Here is a 24,082-nt window from a genome sequence, read left to right on the forward strand (position 1 = left end):
TACTCACATTGTAAATCTCAGATTATAAAAGGCCGCAGTCATCAAGTTCAATATTCAATATTCAAGTTCAACTTCAATATTTCGAACTGATGGATAATAAAACTGTGACTTGGTCTGTCCAAATCTCTACGAAAGCCGGGATATTGAAAAGCCCGTTAATTCTAATGCAAGGGGCCTCCGCCATAGATAATTGGAACTACGCACCACACCGGCCCCTTGGTGCCAGCCCATGCGTTTATTAATAACCTTATAGCCAGGTAGAAATTACTCACATTGTAAATCTCAGATTATAAAAAGGCGCAGTCCTCAAGTTCAATATTCAATATTCAAGTTCAACTTCAATATTTCGAACTGATGGATAATAAAGCTGTGACTTGGACTGTCCAAATCTCTACGAAAGCCGGGATATTGAAAACCCCGTTAATTCTAATGCAAGGGGCCTCCGCCATTAATAATTGGAACTACGCACCACACCGGCCCCTTGGTGCCAGCCAATGCGTTTATTAATAACCTTATAGCCAGGTACAAATTACTCACATTGTAAATCTCAGATTATAAAAAGGCGCAGTCATCAAGTTCAATATTCAATATTCAAGTTCAACTTCAATATTTCGAACTGATGGATAATAAAACTGTGACTTGGTCTGTCCAAATCTCTACGAAAGCCGGGATATTGAAAAGCCCGTTAATTCTAATGCAAGGGGCCTCCGCCATAGATAATTGGAACTACGCACCACACCGGCCCCTTGGTGCCAGCCCATGCGTTTAATAATAACCTAATAGCCAGGTACAAATTACTCACATTGTAAATCTCAGATTATAAAAAGGGGCAGTCATCAAGTTCAATATTCAATATTCAAGTTCAACTTCAATATTTCGAACTGATGGATAATAAAACTGTGACTTGGTCTGTCCAAATCTCTACGAAAGCCGGGATATGGAAAAGCCCGTTAATTCTAATGCAAGGGGCCTCCGCCATAGATAATTGGAACTACGCACCACACCGGCCCCTTGGTGCCAGCCCATGCGTTTATTAATAACCTTATAGCCAGGTACAAATTACTCACATTGTAAATCTCAGATTATAAAAGGGCGCAGTCATCAAGTTCAATATTCAATATTCAAGTTCAACTTCAATATTTCGAACTGATGGATAATAAAACTGTGACTTGGTCTGTCCAAATCTCTACGAAAGCCGGGATATTGAAAAGCCTATTTAATTCTAACGCAAGGGGCCTCCGCCATAGATAATTGGAACTACGCACCACACCGGCCCCTTGGTGCCAGCCCATGCGTTTATTAATAACCTTATAGCCAGGTACAAATTACTCACATTGTATAGATCAGATTATAAAAGGGCGCAGTCATCAAGTTCAATATTCAATATTCAAGTTCAACTTCAATATTTCGAACTGATGGATAATAAAACTGTGACTTGGTCTGTCCAAATCTCTACGAAAGCCGGGATATTGAAAACCCCGTTAATTCTAATGCAAGGGGCCTCCGCCATAGATAATTGGAACTACGCACCACACCGGCCCCTTGGTGCCAGCCCATGCGTTTATTGATAACCTTATAGCCAGGTACAAATTACTCACATTGTAAATCTCAGATTATAAAAAGGCGCAGTCATCGAGCTCAATATTCAATATTCAAGTTCCAACTTCAATATTTCGAACTGATGGATAATAAAACTGTGACTTGGTCTGTCCAAATCTCTACTAAAGCCGGGATATTGAAAACCCCGTTAATTCTAATGCAAGGGGCCTCCGCCATAGATAATTGGAACTACGCACCACACCGGCCCCTTGGTGCCAGCACATGCGTTTATTAATAACCTTATAGCAAGGTATAAATTACTCACATTGTAAATCTCAGATTATAAAAAGGCGCAGTCATCAAGTTCAATATTCAATATTCAAGTTCAACTTCAATATTTCGAACTGATGGATAATAAAGCTGTGACTTGGTCTGTCCAAATCTCTACGAAAGCCGGGATATTGAAAACCCCGTTAATTCTAATGCAAGGGGCATCCGCCATAGATAATTGGAACTACGCACCACACCGGCCCCTTGGTGCCAGCCCATGCGTTTATTAATAACCTTATAGCCAGGTACAAATTACTCACATTGTAAATCTGAGTTTATAAAAGGGCGCAGTCATCAAGTTCAATATTCAATATTCAAGTTCAACTTCAATATTTCGAACTGATGGATAATAAAGCTGTGACTTGGTCTGTCCAAATCTCTACGAAAGCCGGGATATTGAAAACCCCGTTAATTCTAATGCAAGGGGCCTCCGCCATAGATAATTGGAACTACGCACCACACCGGCCCCTTGGTGCCAGCCCATGCGTTTATAATAACCTAATAGCCAGGTACAAATTACTCACATTGTAAATCTCGGATTATAAAAAGGCGGAGTCATCAAGTTCAATATTCAATATTCAAGTTCAACTTCAATATTTCGAACTGATGGATAATAAAACTGTGACTTGGTCTGTCCAAATCTCTACGAAAGCCGGGATATTGAAAAGCCCGTTAATTCTAATGCAAGGGGCCTCCGCCATAGATAATTGGAACTACGCACCACACCGGCCCCTTGGTGCCAGCCCATGCGTTTATTAATAACCTAATAGCCAGGTACAAATTACTCACATTGTAAATCTCAGATTATAAAAGGGCGCAGTCATCAAGTTCAATATTCAATATTCAAGTTCAACTTCAATATTTCGAACTAATGGATAATAAAGCTGTGACTAGTTCTGTCCAAATCTCTACGAAAGCCGGGATATTGAAAAGCCCGTTAATTCTAATGCAAGGGGCCTCCGCCATAGATAATTGGAACTACGCACCACACCGGCCCCTTGGTGCCAGCCCATGCGTTTATTAATATCCTTATAGCCAGGTACAAATTACTCACATTGTAAATCTCAGATTATAAAAGGCGCAGTCATCAAGTTCAATATTCGATATTCAAGTTCAACTTCAATATTTCGAACTGATGGATAATAAAGCTGTGACTTGGTCTGTCCAAATCTATACGAAAGCCGGGATATTGAAAAGCCCGTTATTCTAATGCAAGGGGCCTCCGCCATAGATAATTGGAACTACGCACCACACCGGCCGCTTGGTGCCAGCCCATGCGTTTATTAATAACCTAATAGCCAGGTACAAATTACTCACATTGTAAATCTCAGATTATAAAAAGGCGCAGTCATCAAGTTCAATATTCGATATTCAAGTTCAACTTCAATATTTCGAACTGATGGATAATAAAACTGACTTGGTCTGTCCAAATCTCTACGAAAGCCGGGATATTGAAAAGCCCGTAAATTCTAATGCAAGGGGCCTCCGCCATAGATAATTGGAACTACGCACCACACCGGCCGCTTGGTGCCAGCCCTTGCGTTTATTAATAACCTAATAGCCAGGTACAAATTACTCACATTGTAAATCTCAGGTTATAAAAAGGCGCAGTCATCAAGTTCAATATTCGATATTCAAGTTCAACTTCAATATTTCGAACTGATGGATAATAAAACTGACTTGGTCTGTCCAAATCTCTACGAAAGCCGGGATATTGAAAAGCCCGTTAATTCTAATGCAAGGGGCCTCCGCCATAGATAATTGGAACTACGCACCACACCGGCCGCTTGGTGCCAGCCCATGCGTTTATTAATAACCTTATAGCCAGGTACAAATTACTCACATTGTAAATCTCAGATTATAAAAAGGCGCAGTCATCAAGTTCAATATTCGATATTCAAGTTCAACTTCAATATTTCGAACTGATGGATAATAAAACTGACTTGGTCTGTCCAAATCTCTACGAAAGCCGGGATATTGAAAAGCCCGTAAATTCTAATGCAAGCGGCCTCCGCCATAGATAATTGGAACTACGCACCACACCGGCCCCTTGGTGCCAGCCCATGCGTTTATTAATAACCTAATAGCCAGGTACAAATTACTCACATTGTAAATCTCAGATTATAAAAGGGCGCAGTCATCAAGTTCAATATTCAATATTCAAGTTCAACTTCAATATTTCGAACTGAGGGATAATAAAACTGTGACTTGGTCTGTCCAAATCTCTACGAAAGCCGGGATATTGAAAACCCCGTTAATTCTAATGCAAGGGGCCTCCGCCATAAATAATTGGAACTACGCACCACACCGGCCGCTTGGTGCCAGCCCATGCGTTTATTAATAACCTTATAGCCAGGTACATATTACTCACATTGTAAATCTCAGATTATAAAAAGGCGCAGTCATCAAGTTCAATATTCGATATTCAAGTTCAACTTCAATATTTCGAACTGATGGATAATAAAACTGTGACTTGGTCTGTCCAAATCTCTACGAAAGCCGGGATATTGAAAACCCCGTTAATTCTAATGCAAGGGGCCTCCGCCATAGATAATTGGAACTACGCACCACACCGGCCCCTTGGTGCCAGCCCATGCGTTTATTAATAACCAAATAGCCAGGTACAAATTACTCACATTGTAAATCTCAGATTATAAAAGGGCGCAGTCATCAATTTCAATATTCAATATTCAAGTTCAACTTCAATATTTCGAACTGATGGATAATAAAGCTGTGACTTGGTCTTTCCAAATCTCTACGAAAGCCGGCATATTGAAAACCCCGTGAATTCTAATCCAAGGGGCCTCCGCCATAGATAATTGGAACTACGCACCACACCAGCCCCTTGGTGCCAGCCCATGCGTTTATTAATAACCTTATAGCCAGGTACAAATTACTCACATTGTAAATCTCAGATTATAAAAAGGCGCAGTCATCAAGTTCAATATTCAATATTCAAGTTCAACTTCAATATTTCGAACTGATGGATAATAAAACTGTGACTTGGTCGGTCCAAATCTCTACGAAAGCCGGGATATTGAAAAGCCCGTTAATTCTAATGCAAGGGGCCTCCGCCATAGATAATTGGAACTACGCACCACACCGGCCCCTTGGTGCCAGCCCATGCGTTTATTAATAACCTTATAGCCAGGTACAAATTACTCACATTGTAAATCTCAGATTATAAAAAGACGCAGTTATCAAGTTCAATATTCAATATTCAAGTTCAACTTCAATATTTCGAACTGATGGATAATAAAACTGTGACATGGTCCGTCCAAATCTCTACGAAAGCCGGGATATTGAAAACCCCGTTAATTCTAATGCAAGGGGCCTCCGCCATAGATAATTGGAACTACGCACCACACCGGCCCCTTGGTGCCAGCCCATGCGTTTATTAATAACCTTATAGCCAGGTACAAATTACTCACATTGTAAATCTCAGATTATAAAAGGCCGCAGTCATCAAGTTCAATATTCAATATTCAAGTTCAACTTCAATATTTCAAACTGATGGATAATTAAACTGTGACTTGGTCTGTCCAAATCTCTACGAAAGCCGGGATATTGAAAACCCCGTTAATTCTAATGCAAGGGGCCTCCGCCATAGATAATTGGAACTACGCACCACACCGGCCCCTTGGTGCCAGCCCATGCGTTTATTAATAACCTTATAGCCAGGTAGAAATTACTCACATTGTAAATCTCAGATTATAAAAAGGCGCAGTCATCAAGTTCAATATTCAATATTCAAGTTCAACTTCAATATTTCGAACTGAGGGATAATAAAGCTGTGACTTGGACTGTCCAAATCTCTACGAAAGCCGGGATATTGAAAACCCCGTTAATTCTAATGCAAGGGGCCTCCGCCATTAATAATTGGAACTACGCACCACACCGGCCCCTTGGTGCCAGCCAATGCGTTTATTAATAACCTTATAGCCAGGTACAAATTACTCACATTGTAAATCTCAGATTATAAAAAGGCGCAGTCATCAAGTTCAATATTCAATATTCAAGTTCAACTTCAATATTTCGAACTGATGGATAATAAAACTGTGACTTGGTCTGTCCAAATCCCTACGAAAGCCGGGATATTGAAAAGCCCGTTAATTCTAATGCAAGGGGCCTCCGCCATAGATAATTGGAACTACGCACCACACCGGCCCCTTGGTGCCAGCCCATGCGTTTAATAATAACCTAATAGCCAGGTACAAATTACTCACATTGTAAATCTCAGATTATAAAAAGGCGCAGTCATCAAGTTCAATATTCAATATTCAAGTTCAACTTCAATATTTCGAACTGATGGATAATAAAACTGTGACTTGGTCTGTCCAAATCTCTACGAAAGCCGGGATATGGAAAAGCCCGTTAATTCTAATGCAAGGGGCCTCCGCCATAGATAATTGGAACTACGCACCACACCGGCCCCTTGGTGCCAGCCCATGCGTTTATTAATAACTTTATAGCCAGGTACAAATTACTCACATTGTAAATCTCAGATTATAAAAGGGCGCAGTCATCATGTTCAATATTCAATATTCAAGTTCAACTTCAATATTTCGAACTGATGGATAATAAAACTGTGACTTGGTCTGTCCAAATCTCTACGAAAGCCGGGATATTGAAAAGCCCATTAATTCTAACGCAAGGGGCCTCCGCCATAGATAATTGGAACTACGCACCACACCGGCCCCTTGGTGCCAGCCCATGCGTTTATTAATAACCTTATAGCCAGGTACAAATTACTCACATTGTATATCTCAGATTATAAAAGGGCGCAGTCATCAAGTTCAATATTCAATATTCAAGTTCAACTTCAATATTTCGAACTGATGGATAATAAAACTGTGACTTGGTCTGTCTAAATCTCTACGAAAGCCGGGATATTGAAAACCCCATTAATTCTAATGCAAGGGGCCTCCGCCATAGATAATTGGAACTACGCACCACACCGGCCCCTTGGTGCCAGCCCATGCGTTTATTAATAACCTTATAGCCAGGTACAAATTACTCACATTGTAAATCTCAGATTATAAAAAGGCGCAGTCATCGAGCTCAATATTCAATATTCAAGTTCAACTTCAATATTTCGAACTGATGGATAATAAAACTGTGACTTGGTCTGTCCAAATCTCTACTAAAGCCGGGATATTGAAAACCCCGTTAATTCTAATGCAAGGGGCCTCCGCCATAGATAATTGAAACTACGCACCACACCGGCCCCTTGGTGCCAGCCCATGCGTTTATAATAACCTAATAGCCAGGTACACATTACTCACATTGTAAATCTCAGATTATAAAAAGGCGCAGTCATCAAGTTCAATATTCGATATTCAAGTTCAACTTCAATATTTCGAACTGATGGATAATAAAGCTGTGACTTGGTCTGTCCAAATCTCTACGAAAGCCGGGATATTGAAAAGACCGTTAATTCTAATGCAAGGGGCCTCCGCCATAGATAATTGGAACTACGCACCACACCGGCCCCTTGGTGCCAGCCCATGCGTTTATTAATAACATTATAGCCAGGTACAAATTACTCACATTGTAAATCTCAGATTATAAAAAGGCGCAGTCATCAAGTTCAATATTCAATATTCAAGTTCAACTTCAATATTTCGAACTGATGGATAATAAAGCTGTGACTTGGTCTGTCCAAATCTCTACGAAAGCCGGGATATTGAAAACCCCGTTAATTCTAATGCAAGGGGCATCCGCCATAGATAATTGGAACTACGCACCACACCGGCCCCTTGGTGCCAGCCCCTGCGTTTATTAATAACCTTATAGCCAGGTACAAATTACTCACATTGTAAATCTGAGATTATAAAAGGGCGCAGTCATCAAGTTCAATATTCAATATTCAAGTTCAACTTCAATATTTCGAACTGATGGATAATAAAGCTGTGACTTGGTCTGTCCAAATCTCTACGAAAGCCGGGATATTGAAAACCCCGTTAATTCTAATGCAAGGGGCCTCCGCCATAGATAATTGGAACTACGCACCACACCGGCCCCTTGGTGCCAGCCCATGCGTTTATTAATAACCTAATAGACAGGTACAAATTACTCACATTGTAAATCTCGGATTATAAAAAGGCGGAGTCATCAAGTTCAATATTCAATATTCAAGTTCAACTTCAATATTTCGAACTGATGGATAATAAAACTGTGACTTGGTCTGTCCAAATCTCTACGAAAGCCGGGATATTGAAAAGCCCGTTAATTCTAATGCACGGGGCCTCAACCATAGATAATTGGAACTACGCACCACACCGGCCCCTTGGTGCAAGCCCATGCGTTTATTAATAACCTAATAGCCAGGTACAAATTACTCACATTGTAAATCTCATTCAATATTCAAGTTCAACTTCAATATTTCGAACTAATGGATAATAAAGCTGTGACTAGTTCTGTCCAAATCTCTACGAAAGCCGGGATATTGAAAAGCCCGTTAATTCTAATGCAAGGGGCCTCCGCCATAGATAATTGGAACTACGCACCACACCGGCCCCTTGGTGCCAGCCCATGCGTTTATTAATAACCTTATAGCCAGGTACAAATTACTCACATTGTAAATCTCAGATTATAAAAAGGCGCAGTCATCAAGTTCAATATTCGATATTCAAGTTCAACTTCAATATTTCGAACTGATGGATAATAAAGCTGTGACTTGGTCTGTCCAAATCTCTACGAAAGCCGGGATATTGAAAAGCCCGTTAATTCTAATGCAAGGGGCCTCCGCCATAGATAATTGGAACTACGCACCACACCGGCCGCTTGGTGCCAGCCCATGCGTTTATTAATATCCTTATAGCCAGGTACAAATTACTCACATTGTAAATCTCAGATTATAAAAGGAGCAGTCATCAAGTTCAATATTCGATATTCAAGTTCAACTTCAATATGTCGAACTGATGGATAATAAAGCTGTGACTTGGTCTGTCCAAATCTCTACGAAAGCCGGGATATTGAAAACCCCGTTAATTCTATTGCAAGGGGCCTCCGCCATAGATAATTGGAACTACGCACCACACCGGCCCCTTGGTGCCAGCCCATGCGTTTATTAATAACCTTATAGCCAGGTACAAATTACTCACATTGTAAATCTCAGATTATAAAAAGGCGCAGTCATCAAGTTCAAAATTCAATATTCAAGTTCAACTTCAATATTTCGAACTGATGGATAATAAAGCTGTGACTTGGTCTGTCCAAATCTCTACGAAAGCCGGGATATTGAAAAGCCCGTTAATTCTAATGCAAGGGGCCTCCGCCATAGATAATTGGAACTACGCACCACACCGGCCCCTTGGTGCCAGCCCATGCGTTTATTAATAACCTAATAGCCAGGTACACATTACACACATTGTAAATCTCAGATTATAAAAAGGCGCAGTCATCAAGTTCAATATTCGATATTCAAGTTCAACTTCAATATTTCGAACTGATGGATAATAAAGCTGTGACTTGGTCTGTCCAAATCTCTACGAAACCCGGGATATTGAAAAGCCCGTTAATTCTAATGCAAGGGGCCTCCGCCATAGATAATTGGAACTACGCACCACACCGGCCCCTTGGTGCCAGCCCATGCGTTTATTAATAACCTTATAGCCAGGTACAAATTACTCACATTGTAAATCTCAGATTATAAAAAGTCGCAGTCATCAAGTTCAATATTCAATATTCAAGTTCAACTTCAATATTTCGAACTGATGGATAATAAAACTGTGACTTGGTCTGTCCAAATCTCTACGAAAGCCGGGATATTGAAAAGCCCGTTAATTCTAATGCAAGGGGCCTCCACCATAGATAATTGGAACTACGCACCAAACTGGCCCCTTGGTGCCAGCCCATGCGTTTATTAATAACCTTATAGCCAGGTACAAATTACTCACATTGTAAATCTGAGATTATAAAAGGGCGCAGTCATCAAGTTCAATATTCAATATTCAAGTTCAACTTCAATATTTCGAACTGATGGATAATAAAGCTGTGACTTGGTCTGTCCAAATCTCTACGAAAGCCGGGATATTGAAAACCCCGTTAATTCTAATGCAAGGGGCCTCCGCCATAGATAATTGGAACTATGCACCACACCGGCCCCTTGGTGCCAGCCCATGCGTTTATTAGTAACCTAATAGCCAGGTACAAATTACTCACATTGTAAATCTCGGATTATAAAAAGGCGGAGTCATCAAGTTCAATATTCCATATTCAAGTTCAACTTCAATATTTCGAACTGATGGATAATAAAACTGTGACTTGGTCTGTCCAAATCTCTACGAAAGCCGGGATATTGAAAAGCCCGTTAATTCTAATGCAAGGGGCCTCCGCCATAGATAATTGGAACTACGCACCACACCGGCCCCTTGGTGCCAGCCCATGCGTTTATTAATAACCTAATAGCCAGGTACAAATTACTCACATTGTAAATCTCAGATTATAAAAGGGCGCAGTCATCAAGTTCAATATTCAATATTCAAGTTCAACTTCAATATTTCGAACTAATGGATAATAAAGCTGTGACTAGTTCTGTCCAAATCTCTACGAAAGCCGGGATATTGAAAAGCCCGTTAATTCTAATGCAAGGGGCCTCCGCCATAGATAATTGGAACTACGCACCACACCGGCCCCTTGGTGCCAGCCCATGCGTTTATTAATAACCTTATAGCCAGGTACAAATTACTCACATTGTAAATCTCAGATTATAAAAAGGCGCAGTCATCAAGTTCAATATTCGATATTCAAGTTCAACTTCAATATTTCGAACTGATGGATAATAAAGCTGTGACTTGGTCTGTCCAAATCTCTACGAAAGCCGGGATATTGAAAAGCCCGTTAATGCTAATGCAAGGGGCCTCCGCCATAGATAATTGGAACTACGCACCACACCGGCCGCTTGGTGCCAGCCTATGCGTTTATTAATAACCTTATAGCCAGGTACAAATTACTCACATTGTAAATCTCAGATTATAAAAGGCGCAGTCATCAAGTTCAATATTCGATATTCAAGTTCAACTTCAATATTTCGAACTGATGGATAATAAAGCTGTGACTTGGTCTGTCCAAATCTCTACGAAAGCCGGGATATGGAAAAGCCCGTTAATTCTAATGCAAGGGGCCTCCGCCATAGATAATTGGAACTACGCACCACACCGGCCCCTTGGTGCCAGCCCATGCGTTTATTAATAACCTTATAGCCAGGTACAAATTACTCACATTGTAAATCTCAGATTATAAAAGGCGCAGTCATCAAGTTCAATATTCGATATTCAAGTTCAACTTCAATATTTCGAACTGATGGATAATAAAACTGTGACTTGGTCTGCCCAAATCTCTACGAAAGCCGGGATATTGAAAAGCCCGTTAATTCTAATGCAAGGGGCCTCCGCCATAGATAATTGGAACTACGCACCACACCGGCCCCTTGGTGCCAGCCCATGCGTTTATTAATAACCTAATAGCCAGGTACACATTACTCACATTGTAAATCTCAGATTATAAAAAGGCGCAGTCATCAAGTTCAATATTCGATATTCAAGTTCAACTTCAATATTTCGAACTGATGGATAATAAAGCTGTGACTTGGTCTGTCCAAATCTCTACGAAAGCCGGGATATTGAAAAGCCCGTTAATTCTAATGCAAGGGGCCTCCGCCATAGATAATTGGAACTACGCACCACACCGGCCCCTTGGTGCCAGCCCATGCGTTTATTAATAACCTTATAGCCAGGTACAAATTACTCACATTGTAAATCTCAGATTATAAAAAGGCGCAGTCATCAAGTTCAATATTCAATATTCAAGTTCAACTTCAATATTTCGAACTGATGGATAATAAAGCTGTGACTTGGTCTGTCCAAATCTCTACGAAAGCCGGTATATTGAAAACCCCGTTAATTCTAATGCAAGGGGCCTCCGCCATAGATAATTGGAACTACGAACCACACCGGCCCCTTGGTGCCAGCCCATGCGTTTATTATTAACCTTATAGCCAGGTACAAATTACTCACATTGTAAATCTCAGATTATAAAAAGGTGCAGTCATCAAGTTCAATATTCAATATTCAAGTTCAACTTCAATATTTCGAACTGATGGATAATAAAGCTGTGACTTGGTCTGTCCAAATCTCTACGAAAGCCGGGATATTGAAAAGCCCGTTAATTCTAATGCAAGGGCCCTCCGCCATAGATAATTGGAATTACGCACCACACCGGCCCCTTGGTGCCAGACCATGCGTTTATTAATAACCTTATAGCCAGGTACAAATTACTCACATTGTAAATCTCAGATTATAAAAAGGCGCAGTCATCAAGTTCAATATTCAATATTCAAGTTCAACTTCAATATTTCGAACTGATGGATAATAAAGCTGTGACTTGGTCTGTCCAAATCTCTACGAAAGCCGGGATATTGAAAACCCCGTTAATTCTATTGCAAGGGGCCTCCGCAATAGATAATTGGAACTACGCACCACACCGGTCCCTTGGTGCCAGCCCATGCGTTTATTAATAACCTTATAGCCAGGTACAAATTACTCACATTGTAAATCTCAGATTATAAAAAGGCGCAGTCATCAAGTTCAATATTCAATATTCAAGTTCAACTTCAATATTTCGAACTGATGGATAATAAAGCTGTGACTTGGACTGTCCAAATCTCTACGAAAGCCGGGATATTGAAAACCCCGTTAATTCTAAAGCAAGGGGCCTCCGCCATTAATAATTGGAACTACGCACCACACCGGCCCCTTGGTGCCAGCCAATGCGTTTATTAATAACCTTATAGCCAGGTACAAATTACTCACATTGTAAATCTCAGATTATAAAAAGGCGCAGTCATCAAGTTCAATATTCAATATTCAAGTTCAACTTCAATATTTCGAACTGATGGATAATAAAACTGTGACTTGGTCTGTCCAAATCCCTACGAAAGCCGGGATATTGAAAAGCCCGTTAATTCTAATGCAAGGGGCCTCCGCCATAGATAATTGGAACTACGCACCACACCGGCCCCTTGGTGCCAGCCCATGCGTTTAATAATAACCTAATAGCCAGGTACAAATTACTCACATTGTAAATCTCAGATTATAAAAAGGCGCAGTCATCAAGTTCAATATTCAATATTCAAGTTCAACTTCAATAATTCGAACTGATGGATAATAAAACTGTGACTTGGTCTGTCCAAATCTCTACGAAAGCCGGGATATGGAAAAGCCCGTTAATTCTAATGCAAGGGGCCTCCGCCATAGATAATTGGAACTACGCACCACACCGGCCCCTTGGTGCCAGCCCATGCGTTTATTAATAACCTTATAGCCAGGTACAAATTACTCACATTGTAAATCTCAGATTATAAAAGGGCGCAGTCATCATGTTCAATATTCAATATTCAAGTTCAACTTCAATATTTCGAACTGATGGATAATAAAACTGTGACTTGGTCTGTCCAAATCTCTACGAAAGCCGGGATATTGAAAAGCCCATTAATTCTAACGCAAGGGGCCTCCGCCATAGATAATTGGAACTACGCACCACACCGGCCCCTTGGTGCCAGCCCATGCGTTTATTAATAACCTTATAGCCAGGTACAAATTACTCACATTGTATATCTCAGATTATAAAAGGGCGCAGTCATCAAGTTCAATATTCAATATTCAAGTTCAACTTCAATATTTCGAACTGATGGATAATAAAACTGTGACTTGGTCTGTCCAAATCTCTACGAAAGCCGGGATATTGAAAAGCCCATTAATTCTAACGCAAGGGGCCTCCGCCATAGATAATTGGAACTACGCACCACACCGGCCCCTTGGTGCCAGCCCATGCGTTTATTAATAACCTTATAGCCAGGTACAAATTACTCACATTGTATATCTCAGATTATAAAAGGGCGCAGTCATCAAGTTCAATATTCAATATTCAAGTTCAACTTCAATATTTCGAACTGATGGATAATAAAGCTGTGACTTGGTCTGTCCAAATCTCTACGAAAGCCGGGATATTGAAAAGACCGTTAATTCTAATGCAAGGGGCCTCCGCCATAGATAATTGGAACTACGCACCACACCGGCCCCTTGGTGCCAGCCCATGCGTTTATTAATAACCTTATAGCCAGGTACAAATTACTCACATTGTAAATCTCAGATTATAAAAAGGCGCAGTCATCAAGTTCAATATTCAATATTCAAGTTCAACTTCAATATTTCGAACTGATGGATAATAAAGCTGTGACTTGGTCTGTCCAAATCTCTACGAAAGCCGGGATATTGAAAACCCCGTTAATTCTAATGCAAGGGGCATCCGCCATAGATAATTGGAACTACGCACCACACCGGCCCCTTGGTGCCAGCCCCTGCGTTTATTAATAACCTTATAGCCAGGTACAAATTACTCACATTGTAAATCTGAGAATATAAAAGGGCGCAGTCATCAAGTTCAATATTCCATATTCAAGTTCAACTTCAATATTTCGAACTGATGGATAATAAAGCTGTGACTTGGTCTGTCCAAATCTCTACGAAAGCCGGGATATTGAAAACCCCGTTAATTCTAATGCAAGGGGCCTCCGCCATAGATAATTGGAACTACGCACCACACCGGCCCCTTGGTGCCAGCCCATGCGTTTATTAATAACCTAATAGCCAGGTACAAATTACTCACATTGTAAATCTCGGATTATAAAAAGGCGGAGTCATCAAGTTCAATATTCAATATTCAAGTTCAACTTCAATATTTCGAACTGATGGATAATAAAACTGTGACTTGGTCTGTCCAAATCTCTACGAAAGCCGGGATATTGAAAAGCCCGTTAATTCTAATGCAAGGGGCCTCCACCATAGATAATTGGAACTACGCACCACACCGGCCCCTTGGTGCCAGCCCATGCGTTTATTAATAACCTAATAGCCATGTACAAATTACTCACATTGTAAATCTCAGATTATAAAAGGGCGCAGTCATCAAGTTCAATATTCAATATTCAAGTTCAACTTCAATATTTCGAACTAATGGATAATAAAGCTGTGACTAGTTCTGTCCAAATCTCTACGAAAGCCGGGATATTGAAAAGCCCGTTAATTCTAATGCAAGGGGCCTCCGCCATAGATAATTGGAACTACGCACCACACCGGCCCCTTGGTGCCAGCCCATGCGTTTATTAATAACCTAATAGCCAGGTACACATTACTCACATTGTAAATCTCAGATTATAAAAAGGCGCAGTCATCAAGTTCAATATTCGATATTCAAGTTCAACTTCAATATTTCGAACTGATGGATAATAAAACTGTGACTTGGTCTGCCCAAATCTCTACGAAAGCCGGGATATTGAAAAGCCCGTTAATTCTAATGCAAGGGGCCTCCGCCATAGATAATTGGAACTACGCACCACACCGGCCCCTTGGTGCCAGCCCAGGCGTTTATTAATAACCTAATAGCCAGGTACACATTACTCACATTGTAAATCTCAGATTATAAAAAGGCGCAGTCATCAAGTTCAATATTCGATATTAAAGTTCAACTTCAATATTTCGAACTGATGGATAATAAAGCTGTGACTTGGTCTGTCCAAATCTCTACGAAAGCCGGGATATTGAAAAGCCCGTTAATTCTAATGCAAGGGGCCTCCGCCATAGATAATTGGAACTACGCACCACACCGGCCCCTTGGTGCCAGCCCAGGCGTTTATTAATAACCTAATAGCCAGGTACACATTACTCACATTGTAAATCTCAGATTATAAAAAGGCGCAGTCATCAAGTTCAATATTCGATATTAAAGTTCAACTTCAATATTTCGAACTGATGGATAATAAAACTGTGACTTGGTCTGCCCAAATCTCTACGAAAGCCGGGATATATAAAAGCCCGTTAATTCTAATGCAAGGGGCCTCCGCCATAGATAATTGGAACTACGCACCACACCGGCCCCTTGGTGCCAGCCCAGGCGTTTATTAATAACCTAATAGCCAGGTACACATTACTCACATTGTAAATCTCAGATTATAAAAAGGCGCAGTCATCAAGTTCAATATTCGATATTCAAGTTCAACTTCAATATTTCGAACTGATGGATAATAAAGCTGTGACTTGGTCTGTCCAAATCTCTACGAAAGCCGGGATATTGAAAAGCCCGTTAATTCTAATGCAAGGGGCCTCCGCCATAGATAATTGGAACTACGCACCACACCGGCCCCTTGGTGCCAGCCCATGCGTTTATTAATAACCTTATAGCCAGGTACAAATTACTCACATTGTAAATCTCAGATTATAAAAAGGCGCAGTCATCAAGTTCAATATTCAATATTCAAGTTCAACTTCAATATTTCGAACTGATGGATAATAAAGCTGTGACTTGGTCTGTCCAAATCTCTACGAAAGCCGGTATATTGAAAACCCCGTTAATTCTAATGCAAGGGGCCTCCGCCATAGATAATTGGAACTACGCACCACACCGGCCCCTTGGTGCCAGCCCAGGCGTTTATTAATAACCTAATAGCCAGGTACACATTACTCACATTGTAAATCTCAGATTATAAAAAGGCGCAGTCATCAAGTTCAATATTCGATATTCAAGTTCAACTTCAATATTTCGAACTGATGGATAATAAAGCTGTGACTTGGTCTGTCCAAATCTCTACGAAAGCCGGGATATTGAAAAGCCCGTTAATTCTAATGCAAGGGGCCTCCGCCATAGATAATTGGAACTACGCACCACACCGGCCCCTTGGTGCCAGCCCATGCGTTTATTAATAACCTTATAGCCAGGTACAAATTACTCACATTGTAAATCTCAGATTATAAAAAGGCGCAGTCATCAAGTTCAATATTCAATATTCAAGTTCAACTTCAATATTTCGAACTGATGGATAATAAAGCTGTGACTTGGTCTGTCCAAATCTCTACGAAAGCCGGTATATTGAAAACCCCGTTAATTCTAATGCAAGGGGCCTCCGCCATAGATAATTGGAACTACGAACCACACCGGCCCCTTGGTGCCAGCCCATGCGTTTATTATTAACCTTATAGCCAGGTACAAATTACTCACATTGTAAATCTCAGATTATAAAAAGGTGCAGTCATCAAGTTCAATATTCAATATTCAAGTTCAACTTCAATATTTCGAACTGATGGATAATAAAGCTGTGACTTGGTCTGTCCAAATCTCTACGAAAGCCGGGATATTGAAAAGCCCGTTAATTCTAATGCAAGGGCCCTCCGCCATAGATAATTGGAATTACGCACCACACCGGCCCCTTGGTGCCAGACCATGCGTTTATTAATAACCTTATAGCCAGGTACAAATTACTCACATTGTAAATCTCAGATTATAAAAAGGCGCAGTCATCAAGTTCAATATTCAATATTCAAGTTCAACTTCAATATTTCGAACTGATGGATAATAAAACTGTGACTTGGTCTGTCTAAATCTCTACGAAAGCCGGGATATTGAAAACCCCATTAATTCTAATGCAAGGGGCCTCCGCCATAGATAATTGGAACTACGCACCACACCGGCCCCTTGGTGCCAGCCCATGCGTTTATTAATAACCTTATAGCCAGGTACAAATTACTCACATTGTAAATCTCAGATTATAAAAAGGCGCAGTCATCGAGCTCAATATTCAATATTCAAGTTCAACTTCAATATTTCGAACTGATGGATAATAAAACTGTGACTTGGTCTGTCCAAATCTCTACTAAAGCCGGGATATTGAAAACCCCGTTAATTCTAATGCAAGGGGCCTCCGCCATAGATAATTGGAACTACGCACCACACCGGCCCCTTGGTGCCAGCCCATGCGTTTATTAATAACCTAATAGCCAGGTACACATTACTCACATTGTAAATCTCAGATTATAAAAAGGCGCAGTCATCAAGTTCAATATTCGATATTCAAGTTCAACTTCAATATTTCGAACTGATGGATAATAAAGCTGTGACTTGGTCTGTCCAAATCTCTACGAAAGCCGGGATATTGAAAAGACCGTTAATTCTAATGCAAGGGGCCTCCGCCATAGATAATTGGAACTACGCACCACACCGGCCCCTTGGTGCCAGCCCATGCGTTTATTAATAACCTTATAGCCAGGTACAAATTACTCACATTGTAAATCTCAGATTATAAAAAGGCGCAGTCATCAAGTTCAATATTCAATATTCAAGTTCAACTTCAATATTTCGAACTGATGGATAATAAAGCTGTGACTTGGTCTGTCCAAATCTCTACGAAAGCCGGGATATTGAAAACCCCGTTAATTCTAATGCAAGGGGCCTCCGCCATAGATAATTGGAACTACGCACCACACCGGCCCCTTGGTGCCAGCCCAGGCGTTTATTAATAACCTAATAGCCAGGTACACATTACTCACATTGTAAATCTCAGATTATAAAAAGGCGCAGTCATCAAGTTCAATATTCGATATTAAAGTTCAACTTCAATATTTCGAACTGATGGATAATAAAGCTGTGACTTGGTCTGTCCAAATCTCTACGAAAGCCGGGATATTGAAAAGCCCGTTAATTCTAATGCAAGGGGCCTCCGCCATAGATAATTGGAACTACGCACCACACCGGCCCCTTGGTGCCAGCCCATGCGTTTATTAATAACCTTATAGCCAGGTACAAATTACTCACATTGTAAATCTCAGATTATAAAAAGGCGCAGTCATCAAGTTCAATATTCAATATTCAAGTTCAACTTCAATATTTCGAACTGATGGATAATAAAGCTGTGACTTGGTCTGTCCAAATCTCTACGAAAGCCGGTATATTGAAAACCCCGTTAATTCTAATGCAAGGGGCCTCCGCCATAGATAATTGGAACTACGCACCACACCGGCCCCTTGGTGCCAGCCCAGGCGTTTATTAATAACCTAATAGCCAGGTACACATTACTCACATTGTAAATCTCAGATTATAAAAAGGCGCAGTCATCAAGTTCAATATTCGATATTCAAGTTCAACTTCAATATTTCGAACTGATGGATAATAAAGCTGTGACTTGGTCTGTCCAAATCTCTACGAAAGCCGGGATATTGAAAAGCCCGTTAATTCTAATGCAAGGGGCCTCCGCCATAGATAATTGGAACTACGCACCACACCGGCCCCTTGGTGCCAGCCCATGCGTTTATTAATAACCTTATAGCCAGGTACAAATTACTCACATTGTAAATCTCAGATTATAAAAAGGCGCAGTCATCAAGTTCAATATTCAATATTCAAGTTCAACTTCAATATTTCGAACTGATGGATAATAAAGCTGTGACTTGGTCTGTCCAAATCTCTACGAAAGCCGGTATATTGAAAACCCCGTTAATTCTAATGCAAGGGGCCTCCGCCATAGATAATTGGAACTACGAACCACACCGGCCCCTTGGTGCCAGCCCATGCGTTTATTATTAACCTTATAGCCAGGTACAAATTACTCACATTGTAAATCTCAGATTATAAAAAGGTGCAGTCATCAAGTTCAATATTCAATATTCAAGTTCAACTTCAATATTTCGAACTGATGGATAATAAAGCTGTGACTTGGTCTGTCCAAATCTCTACGAAAGCCGGGATATTGAAAAGCCCGTTAATTCTAATGCAAGGGCCCTCCGCCATAGATAATTGGAATTACGCACCACACCGGCCCCTTGGTGCCAGACCATGCGTTTATTAATAACCTTATAGCCAGGTACAAATTACTCACATTGTAAATCTCAGATTATAAAAAGGCGCAGTCATCAAGTTCAATATTCAATATTCAAGTTCAACTTCAATATTTCGAACTGATGGATAATAAAACTGTGACTTGGTCTGTCTAAATCTCTACGAAAGCCGGGATATTGAAAACCCCATTAATTCTAATGCAAGGGGCCTCCGCCATAGATAATTGGAACTACGCACCACACCGGCCCCTTGGTGCCAGCCCATGCGTTTATTAATAACCTTATAGCCAGGTACAAATTACTCACATTGTAAATCTCAGATTATAAAAAGTCGCAGTCATCGAGCTCAATATTCAATATTCAAGTTCAACTTCAATATTTCGAACTGATGGATAATAAAACTGTGACTTGGTCTGTCCAAATCTCTACTAAAGCCGGGATATTGAAAACCCCGTTAATTCTAATGCAAGGGGCCTCCGCCATAGATAATTGGAACTACGCACCACACCGGCCCCTTGGTGCCAGCCCATGCGTTTATTAATAACCTAATAGCCAGGTACACATTACTCACATTGTAAATCTCAGATTATAAAAAGGCGCAGTCATCAAGTTCAATATTCGATATTCAAGTTCAACTTCAATATTTCGAACTGATGGATAATAAAGCTGTGACTTGGTCTGTCCAAATCTCTACGAAAGCCGGGATATTGAAAAGACCGTTAATTCTAATGCAAGGGGCCTCCGCCATAGATAATTGGAACTACGCACCACACCGGCCCCTTGGTGCCAGCCCATGCGTTTATTAATAACCTTATAGCCAGGTACAAATTACTCACATTGTAAATCTCAGATTATAAAAAGGCGCAGTCATCAAGTTCAATATTCAATATTCAAGTTCAACTTCAATATTTCGAACTGATGGATAATAAAGCTGTGACTTGGTCTGTCCAAATCTCTACGAAAGCCGGGATATTGAAAACCCCGTTAATTCTAATGCAAGGGGCATCCGCCATAGATAATTGGAACTACGCACCACACCGGCCCCTTGGTGCCAGCCCCTGCGTTTATTAATAACCTTATAGCCAGGTACAAATTACTCACATTGTAAATCTGAGATTATAAAAGGGCGCAGTCATCAAGTTCAATATTCAATATTCAAGTTCAACTTCAATATTTCGAACTGATGGATAATAAAGCTGTGACTTGGTCTGTCCAAATCTCTACGAAAGCCGGGATATTGAAAACCCCGTTAATTCTAATGCAAGGGGCCTCCGCCATAGATAATTGGAACTACGCACCACACCGGCCCCTTGGTGCCAGCCCATGCGTTTATTAATAACCTAATAGCCAGGTACAAATTACTCACATTGTAAATCTCGGATTATAAAAAGGCGGAGTCATCAAGTTCAATATTCAATATTCAAGTTCAACTTCAATATTTCGAACTGATGGATAATAAAACTGTGACTTGGTCTGTCCAAATCTCTACGAAAGCCGGGATATTGAAAAGCCCGTTAATTCTAATGCAAGGGGCCTCCACCATAGATAATTGGAACTACGCACCACACCGGCCCCTTGGTGCCAGCCCATGCGTTTATTAATAACCTTATAGCCAGGTACAAATTACTCACATTGTAAATCTCAGATTATAAAAAGGCGCAGTCATCAAGTTCAATATTCAATATTCAAGTTCAACTTCAATATTTCGAACTGATGGATAATAAAGCTGTGACTTGGTCTGTCCAAATCTCTACGAAAGCCGGTATATTGAAAACCCCGTTAATTCTAATGCAAGGGGCCTCCGCCATAGATAATTGGAACTACGCACCACACCGGCCCCTTGGTGCCAGCCCAGGCGTTTATTAATAACCTAATAGCCAGGTACACATTACTCACATTGTAAATCTCAGATTATAAAAAGGCGCAGTCATCAAGTTCAATATTCGATATTCAAGTTCAACTTCAATATTTCGAACTGATGGATAATAAAGCTGTGACTTGGTCTGTCCAAATCTCTACGAAAGCCGGGATATTGAAAAGCCCGTTAATTCTAATGCAAGGGGCCTCCGCCATAGATAATTGGAACTACGCACCACACCGGCCCCTTGGTGCCAGCCCATGCGTTTATTAATAACCTTATAGCCAGGTACAAATTACTCACATTGTAAATCTCAGATTATAAAAAGGCGCAGTCATCAAGTTCAATATTCAATATTCAAGTTCAACTTCAATATTTCGAACTGATGGATAATAAAGCTGTGACTTGGTCTGTCCAAATCTCTACGAAAGCCGGTATATTGAAAACCCCGTTAATTCTAATGCAAGGGGCCTCCGCCATAGATAATTGGAACTACGAACCACACCGGCCCCTTGGTGCCAGCCCATGCGTTTATTATTAACCTTATAGCCAGGTACAAATTACTCACATTGTAAATCTCAGATTATAAAAAGGTGCAGTCATCAAGTTCAATATTCAATATTCAAGTTCAACTTCAATATTTCGAACTGATGGATAATAAAGCTGTGACTTGGTCTGTCCAAATCTCTACGAAAGCCGGGATATTGAAAAGCCCGTTAATTCTAATGCAAGGGCCCTCCGCCATAGATAATTGGAATTACGCACCACACCGGCCCCTTGGTGCCAGACCATGCGTTTATTAATAACCTTATAGCCAGGTACAAATTACTCACATTGTAAATCTCAGATTATGAAAAGGCGCAGTCATCAAGTTCAATATTCAATATTCAAGTTCAACTTCAATATTTCGAACTGATGGATAATAAAACTGTGACTTGGTCTGTCTAAATCTCTACGAAAGCCGGGATATTGAAAACCCCATTAATTCTAATGCAAGGGGCCTCCGCCATAGATAATTGGAACTACGCACCACACCGGCCCCTTGGTGCCAGCCCATGCGTTTATTAATAACCTTATAGCCAGGTACAAATTACTCACATTGTAAATCTCAGATTATAAAAAGGCGCAGTCATCGAGCTCAATATTCAATATTCAAGTTCAACTTCAATATTTCGAACTGATGGATAATAAAACTGTGACTTGGTCTGTCCAAATCTCTACTAAAGCCGGGATATTGAAAACCCCGTTAATTCTAATGCAAGGGGCCTCCGCCATAGATAATTGGAACTACGCACCACACCGGCCCCTTGGTGCCAGCCCATGCGTTTATTAATAACCTAATAGCCAGGTACACATTACTCACATTGTAAATCTCAGATTATAAAAAGGCGCAGTCATCAAGTTCAATATTCGATATTCAAGTTCAACTTCAATATTTCGAACTGATGGATAATAAAGCTGTGACTTGGTCTGTCCAAATCTCTACGAAAGCCGGGATATTGAAAAGACCGTTAATTCTAATGCAAGGGGCCTCCGCCATAGATAATTGGAACTACGCACCACACCGGCCCCTTGGTGCCAGCCCATGCGTTTATTAATAACCTTATAGCCAGGTACAAATTACTCACATTGTAAATCTCAGATTATAAAAAGGCGCAGTCATCAAGTTCAATATTCAATATTCAAGTTCAACTTCAATATTTCGAACTGATGGATAATAAAGCTGTGACTTGGTCTGTCCAAATCTCTACGAAAGCCGGGATATTGAAAACCCCGTTAATTCTAATGCAAGGGGCATCCGCCATAGATAATTGGAACTACGCACCACACCGGCCCCTTGGTGCCAGCCCCTGCGTTTATTAATAACCTTATAGCCAGGTACAAATTACTCACATTGTAAATCTGAGATTATAAAAGGGCGCAGTCATCAAGTTCAATATTCAATATTCAAGTTCAACTTCAATATTTCGAACTGATGGATAATAAAGCTGTGACTTGGTCTGTCCAAATCTCTACGAAAGCCGGGATATTGAAAACCCCGTTAATTCTAATGCAAGGGGCCTCCGCCATAGATAATTGGAACTACGCACCACACCGGCCCCTTGGTGCCAGCCCATGCGTTTATTAATAACCTAATAGCCAGGTACAAATTACTCACATTGTAAATCTCGGATTATAAAAAGGCGGAGTCATCAAGTTCAATATTCAATATTCAAGTTCAACTTCAATATTTCGAACTGATGGATAATAAAACTGTGACTTGGTCTGTCCAAATCTCTACGAAAGCCGGGATATTGAAAAGCCCGTTAATTCTAATGCAAGGGGCCTCCACCATAGATAATTGGAACTACGCACCACACCGGCCCCTTGGTGCCAGCCCATGCGTTTATTAATAACCTAATAGCCATGTACAAATTACTCACATTGTAAATCTCAGATTATAAAAGGGCGCAGTCATCAAGTTCAAAATTCAATATTCAAGTTCAACTTCAATATTTCGAACTAATGGATAATAAAGCTGTGACTAGTTCTGTCCAAATCTCTACGAAAGCCGGGATATTGAAAAGCCCGTTAATTCTAATGCAAGGGGCCTCCGCCATAGATAATTGGAACTACGCACCACACCGGCCCCTTGGTGCCAGCCCATGCGTTTATTAATAACCTTATAGCCAGGTACAAATTACTCACATTG

This window comes from Haemaphysalis longicornis, unplaced genomic scaffold (genome assembly GCF_048455015.1).
Source record: "Haemaphysalis longicornis isolate Haplotype H1 unplaced genomic scaffold, Haemaphysalis longicornis Haplotype H1 scaffold_6, whole genome shotgun sequence".
In the NCBI taxonomy this organism is placed as follows: Eukaryota; Metazoa; Arthropoda; class Arachnida; order Ixodida; family Ixodidae; genus Haemaphysalis; species Haemaphysalis longicornis.